General features: G+C 31.3%; 1 long non-coding RNA gene across 1 annotated transcript; it reads left to right on the plus strand.

Moving 5' to 3' along the window:
* The first annotated feature begins 2,667 nt into the window (after positions 1-2,667).
* Positions 2,668-7,272, plus strand: LOC121119007 (uncharacterized). The gene is made up of 4 exons (XR_005864644.2): positions 2,668-4,648; positions 5,170-5,272; positions 5,338-5,626; positions 5,687-7,272. It is a non-coding gene; the product is annotated as an uncharacterized lncRNA (long non-coding RNA).
* Positions 7,273-7,622: the final 350 nt, after the last annotated feature.

Genomic DNA, 7,622 nt, shown 5'->3' on the forward strand with positions numbered 1-7,622 from the left:
TTAGTTTATTTAAACAATTGTGTCTCTTCTAGATCCATTCATCCATTAAATTAAGTCTACAAAAGAATACATAACTTTGTTTAGAGTACTACTATGTAGCATCAGCCTTTTTGAAAGGTTTTGTCTTTTTGCCATTGAATCTCATTGTCTGTTCTTCATCTTTTTTTAGATTGTTATTGGAACAAACAAATTTAGTCCTTTGAAGAAGTTTGCTTTTAACCGGCCTCTAAAAAAAAAGATCAGTCCCAAAGAAGAAATCGGTCAATAAGTCTCATATAAAACTCGGACTAGACTGATTCTATAAATAAATTTTTGATGACGTCATCTATAATTCAAAATGGTTGCATTAATTTTAATTTTACTGCTCATAAATTAGGAAGATGGGAGGAAATCAGTCCCAAACATATTGAGATCCAAAAAAATTGTCCCACAATTTCATAAGATTACATTTCTGTTTAAAATCGCGGTCTGAGTGGAAATATCGTCCAAAATTGGTATATAAAAAATCACTTTAGACAGAACTGAAAAAAAAGAAAAAGATCGGTCTTGAACCGAATCTCAACACTAATACCTATTTTACCTCAAAACACTAACTTATAAAGTTGTTTATGAGATAGATATGTACAATAAATAGAAATGCATCTTTATGCAGACAAACTATGTAAATATTCGTTAAGAAATGTTTACATTTCATTTAATTTTTTTTTACCTTGAATAAAATTTTTACTGAAGCAATTCCATTGTCCAACTGACGTGTGTAGGTAATTCAATTTAATCTATGTAGTCCGTGAAAACAAAAAGAAGCTACAATAATTCATCTAAAAATAGAGTGGGATTACATATGTACTCTTCGACGAATTATTGTCAACTTCTATTTAAAACTATTCTTATTAACCCTTTGAAGACGTCACAAATAACACTAAAAGTAGCAAAAATTCAACGGCACAAAGAAAGAGTAAGAGAAAAATAGATATATCGCACGATTGAAAGGCTATATTGGGGCCATTATAAGTATCTTAAATTAAATAAAGGTTCTAAAATATAGCCAAAATGCTTAACTATCTAAACCCATATCACAAATTTGAATGCACACCTTATAATTGATTCTAATATGTATATTAAATATTCGGTTGTAAGACCAATCAATATATGAAGTAAAAATTAAATAGGGATTTTTGTTCCAGATTGTATTTTGTTGACATTTGTGAAAAGAGTGAAAAATGACCAAATTGCTAAATAACTTTAAGTTTGATTTTAAGAAAAACGAATTAACAGACAAATCTTGTCTGAATAACCTTTTTTTAGACGATGACAAATTTAAAAAAATAGTTTTTGAGCAGTTTGACAGAAAATATCATTTTAAGAAAGATAATATTTTGAATACAGAAAATTCTTCATTTTAAATTTCACGATTCTGACCAAGGAAAATAAAATTTATAAAACTTTTTTTATACTACAAATTTGACAACAAGCTACAACTATAGGAAGATATAAGGAGTTTACCACCCCCACTGTTAAGAATATCATGTAAGAGCCATTTTAATTAGTAGCCATGGGACTTTTTCAAGAACTGATAACAAGATTGGGACTTTCCAAATTTTTTATAACCTCATCTCAGGTCAAATTTACTCACCTGAATTCTTTTTTTTTTTAAATTTTAAAATAATATTTCATTTTCTCGTGTAGACGTAAGCAAAATATCACTTATGGCTAATTGTGAAACTTTCTTGAAATGACTAATTAACGATCTATTTCTAAGGGTTTTACTGCATGACTTTCAACTGAAAAAAAAAAGGAATAGATTTTTACATCAACTAGACAAATGTATTTCATTCCAAACACGTGCTTTTCTATTCCAGGGCTCCTTAACCTTACCAGTTCTGTTTCTAGGTGTGCTGTAAACAATTCTTAAGTGTGTTGCATTGATTAGGTATAGGTAAGCATTATAGTTAGGGATAATGGTTAAATGGAGGTGAATGAAAAAAAAAAAAAAGTCTAAGAAAAATTTCATCTTGTCAATTTGAAGAATATTCGAGAGGAGAGTAGCTTAGCTATCATGACGTTTTATTAGATTAGTTGTAATCAGCTATGAGAGGAAGAAATAAGCACAAATCAACAATAACTATAGCTGTAAAAGATAGCACCTGATTAGGGGTTATAACATTTTCCAAAGCGGTCATAATTATTCCTTAATTCCTGAGTAGGAAACATCTAATTATAAAGTGTATGAGTTCATGGATAATGGAGAGGTACACTCAGAATTGGTTGGGTAGTTATAAGTGTAAGTCATTGAAGGCCACGGAGTAGGGTGAAGATAGACATCGTAGTAATTTCTGCCTTTATCCTTGCTAGGTCAGAGTGGGACTTGTGTTCTGACCTAGTGGATAAAATTGATTAATCTATGAATTGATATCAAGAGAATTACTTCTCCTGATCGAGTTCTCCTCTATACTTTGTCGATCCATACCATTTTATTAAACTGTCGATTTTTTTACAACGTGACTCAATAAAACAAACTGACGAAATGAACCTTTTTACTTCAGGAGATTTCCTTGGCTACAATAAAACTTTTTTTTTTTTTACAAATTACCTTTTGAGAACCACAGATGATGTTATAACTTTATCCTTTTTTATCATGACGTATATCATTATCTCTTCCCTTTTCAGAATTTACCTTGTTAACTCAATTGTAAGGGCGAATTCATGGACAAAAAAGTATTATTGTAGACAAATAAATTTTAACGAAAATTGATCACGTGGTCATCATTTCACCACTTGGTTTTTACCTTAGATGTCCTTTGACCCGTACTTACGGCAACATTTTTAAAGTGGTACTGTATTTCTTTTATTCGGATTCTACAAGTTTTGCGTCCACTGGTTCGGGTGGTTAAGATCCTCCCTGATATTAGTCTCAGTGTCTAGGGAACATTCCCCGGTCGCTTCAGGACGCTATGGATTATTGTGTGCTCATCAAACAAAATACGCGGCGCTTCTGGTCGATCTCGAAAAAACCTTTGACATATTGTCTCATAAGTTCATAATTTTTAGGTAAGATTTCCTTTTTGGTGTCGTAAAAATGGTTTCAGCAATTCTGCGAAGTGCTTCGTCAAAGATTGATTTACCAGGAGCCGAGTAGCTCAACAAATTTTTGATCGGAAGGGGAGCTTGGCAGGGTGAGCTACTTTCACTATCCCTCTTCATCATATCAATGAACAGAATATACGAGATGCTTATGAATGATTCGAGTATTGAAGGTCTAAAAACGGGAAACATGTCGTTAAAATGCTTGCGGTATGCAAACGACCTTACTGTATTTCTTACAGGGTACGAAAATGACTTACTTAAATCTATTAACTCTTCCATGGAGGTGCTCCAGATTTTCTGTAGGAAGTCAGGACTTACAATTAATCTGGGGAAGACAGAAATTTTGTCGAACTGTGAAGAATTCCTTAGGCCACACTTTGGTAACTTTGTGTTCGTTACGTCAACCTCTCTACTTGGAATTGAAGTCACTTTGTCCAGCCATGAGTCTAGAAGCAATAACGAAAATAAAATAATGAATATGCTCCTAATAAGTATCATGATTTATAGGATCACTCCTCTCCCTAGGTACGAAGCAATGTTAGCATAGAACATTAACACCCTTCCAAAAGTTTTTCATCTAATGACGTACCTCCCATTCTCAGTCGAACTGTGTGGTTAAGTATATAAGATTAGAACAATCTAGCTTGGAAGCTTTCGAGGGCTTACATAGCAGAAGATAGAGCTAATACTCCAACAAACGGCTGGGGACTTGGATTAGTCATTAAGTCAATGTGGCAAACATTAAACTTCTCCTGGATCAAAATACTCCTTGACTGTGAAGATTTCTGGGCTAAAAGAATTAAAGAAAAGTTTATCGAAGTTACTAAATACAACTTTTTGGGCAGAGTATGTATAGGGCCAACGAACTCCCTTCAGTGACCAAAAAATTGGACGGTATTGGCGATACATGGGATCATCATGGGCCGGTATTTTCAATTCCGTAGTTCCCCTTCTCGGCCCTAACGAGCCATTAAATTTTAACCCGAGACTGAGGAGTGGAGATGAGTTTGCCAACGAGGTCTACTTATATTCAGGTTGTTAATTCCTCTGCCAGGGGGTAGTGGATTTGAAGGACTTTATTCTATCATGGAGGGCTCGAAAGAGTTTTTCACAGCTTGGGGGCCATGTGTCAAACGGGCCCCCGATTCCATTCTTCTTCGCTGTGAGCTGTCTGAAAAATCAGAAAATTAGAAGAACCGTATTCAACAGTCAAAGAAGTACTAACCCCGAAGTCCACGAGAGGAGAAGAATGGAGATGCTTGGTCTAGACTGGAACTCTTCAAATGTGAGTCCGCGTGTGGTTTTTTCGCAACACAAAGCAAAAATGTTTTATATATGAATTAGCAACATCATCTATCTTTACCAACAAGATCGAGACCCCCTGAGGAGTGGCTTTGTCATTTTTGTGGAACTATCACCGAGAATTCCTTTCAACTCTTTTATTTTTGCACTCGTATAACCCCTATGGTGAAGGTAGTAGAGGCTGAGATCTGGGTCATTATAAGAAGAGATTGAGAATTCCGTGCCTTACAATAGGAGAGTCTGGACATTCTACAGATGAAACGTAAGCTGAAAATATCTATAAAACTCTAGTTTAAAAGAATAAAATTAATTGCTTATTAAAAGGAATAATTTTTTGTAATGTGAAAATGCCTGCTTGTGCTACTTTTGGATGCCAGAGTTAGTATTTTCCATGCACGGATATACCTTTTTTTTTGTTTTCCAAAAGATTTACACCAAAATTATGCATGGTTACGTGTTCTGAGGCGGAAGAACTACGAACCAAAAGGCTCGCATGTGTTATGTTATCCTCACTTAAAAGAGGAAGATATTTTCATTTAATAAATCGAAAACAGATGCATTTAATACCTTTAATTTAAATAGTTAATTTTCATAGACTTCGAAATTAACTTTAATTTAACTATTTATAAAAAAATAAAATAATAATTAACTTTAACTTAACTAGTGAAAAAGATAAGTTAACTTGCCCATCACTGGTATTGACATCTTATAAAATGTATAAATTGTTTATATAAATTTAATTTTTAATTATTTATTACTAACACTGAATTTTATTTTTAATAGTGGAACCAGTTTCCAAAATGACAACAACTCAAACTACTGAATTCTAGCCTGATATACGATAGTGTTTCACACAAACTGACGAATTCTGGCCTAATTCAGGGGAGTATGTCACATCGACTGTTCATTCTTTAGGTAAAATGAACACAAATTGTTTTTTTTTTGTCATAGCTATACATGCATATGTACATATTAAAGACATAAATGAGGCAATTCATCGTATACTCAATTTTAATGATGAAAAGCTAAGTTATCTGTGCAATAATATCAAAAATATAGCCGCCTGGTTTCCTTGCACCATAAGAAAGCATTGCAACCCCAAAATGGCTTGTGGTACCACAAGATACGAGATGCTACTTCGACGAGAATTTCCTGTACAAAATTTAAGGACCTTGAGAAGACGGTTGGAAGTTGTGAACTTCAATCCTGGTACTTTAGAGGACGTAATTACTTTGTTGAAGTTAGTTTTAAATTTAATGTATCATATATTTAGTTTACAGTCTTTTTATACTTTTTTAAGTTGAAAGCTCAAAGTTTCCCTACTAATGAACACCATTGTTCTTTATAACCATCTCCACTTCTAGAAGACAATCTAAGTATGCGTTTAATGTCAGAATATAAAGAGAACATGGATTTACATTATACCTTCCGAGATCTTTTTGCTAAGTTACACATTAATGGCTATGTTGGATGAAAGAGATAAAAATAAAAACTTGAAGGTGCCTCAAATTTCTTAGTGGTAAGTAATGCAATCTGGTTATTAGTGTTTTATACGCTAAAACGTTAAGCTTTAAATTAGCTCTTGTAAAGAAGTAAACAATTTCTTACTATGCAAAAAGAATTATGGAAAAATATTCTCACAGTAAGAAGAATTGACTTACTAATTTGAACTACCGACTGAATTTGGGTCTAAAATGTATTAATTTTTTTGGAAGAAAGGGACAAGAAATACAAACAATATAACATTTTGATAGAGAAATAGAAGGTGGAAAAATAATAATAATAAATACAATATATGCACAGTTTAAGAACTTTTCAACTACATATTATACAAATAAATGAAAAAAAAGAACAAAGTCTTAAGAAAAAACTTTAAAATATGTGGGGTGCATCAATATATAAATAATTTTGCTTTGTGTTGACGGTCCAAATATGTAATATCTATTATTTTGGCCGCTTAGAGAAAACTATGTTAATATCCTGCATATTTATTATAAAGGAATATATTTTATTTCCAAATGAGAGATTTTATATTTTCGCATAAAATTTGGATAATTAATAAAATGAGAATTTAAAAAAATATAATCTTTTAAAATACATTTTTGTAGCATTTATGTATATTTCTTGACTGTTTCCATGCGATACCCATTAAGTCCAATGAATTCTTAAAATTATAGAAAATTACTTCATTATGTAGGATGCATAATAAATTCAACATTAATACATAGTAATAATATGAAGGAAAGAAAATGTAGGTACTAATATAAACAAGAAATATATTAAAAATTTAATTATTAATACTAACATTGTGATGTTTTACTATGAATACTTATTGAATATGGATTGTGTCAATCACACTGCAGGTATGGAAAAATGAAATAACTTTTTGTCACAAAAAAATATTTTCTATTTTTAAAAAAACGTTTACTTACTTTCACATAATATATTTGGCCCGTCAAGACAAAAGCAAGCTGGAAGGTTTTCTCAAATTTGAGTCTAGATCACATTTGTATTCTTCGAAAAATTATCTTTTATATCTATGAACTAATTATTCCTATTATCCCTTTGGGTGTCCCGCAAATTAAACTTAGAGTAGCAAGAATTGATTATTGTCACAATAAAAGAATGAAAAATTGATAGATTTTATGAACTTGAAAGGCTATATTAGGGTCAATATAAAACTCTTAAATTAAATTATGGTTTTTAAATATAGTTAAAATTATTGGGTAATTCTGTCCAAATTAACAACAAATCCCCTAAAGAAATTTTCTAGTCACGGTATTGGATATATTATAATATACAATTTAATTTTGGCCGAATATCGGACATGAATATCATTCTGTAGGAAAACAAAATAAATCCACTATCAAATAGAAAATAAAAAGTCATTGTTTTGGAATATTTATTTATACATTCAAGAATTATCAAAACGCTGATAATAATCATATTTTGAAATATCGGGTAGTATAAACTAAACAAGTTCTTCATATTCAATTCAATGAAAAATAAAGTAGAAAGTAGCTAAGGTTCGAAAATATTCTATTAATATATACTAGGTTGCTACTACATAGCTTCTAATATATCTATTCCATAACTAAAGTATATTATATCTATAACAGATTAGATATCAGGTTAAAACAATTTGTATGTACATACAATGTACACACATATATATATATATATATGTGTGTACATCACAACTTGTATAATAACTGCGTACTAAAAATACTCATTTT

Source organism: Lepeophtheirus salmonis, chromosome 5 (genome assembly GCF_016086655.4).
Source record: "Lepeophtheirus salmonis chromosome 5, UVic_Lsal_1.4, whole genome shotgun sequence".
NCBI classification, from domain to species: domain Eukaryota; kingdom Metazoa; phylum Arthropoda; class Copepoda; order Siphonostomatoida; family Caligidae; genus Lepeophtheirus; species Lepeophtheirus salmonis.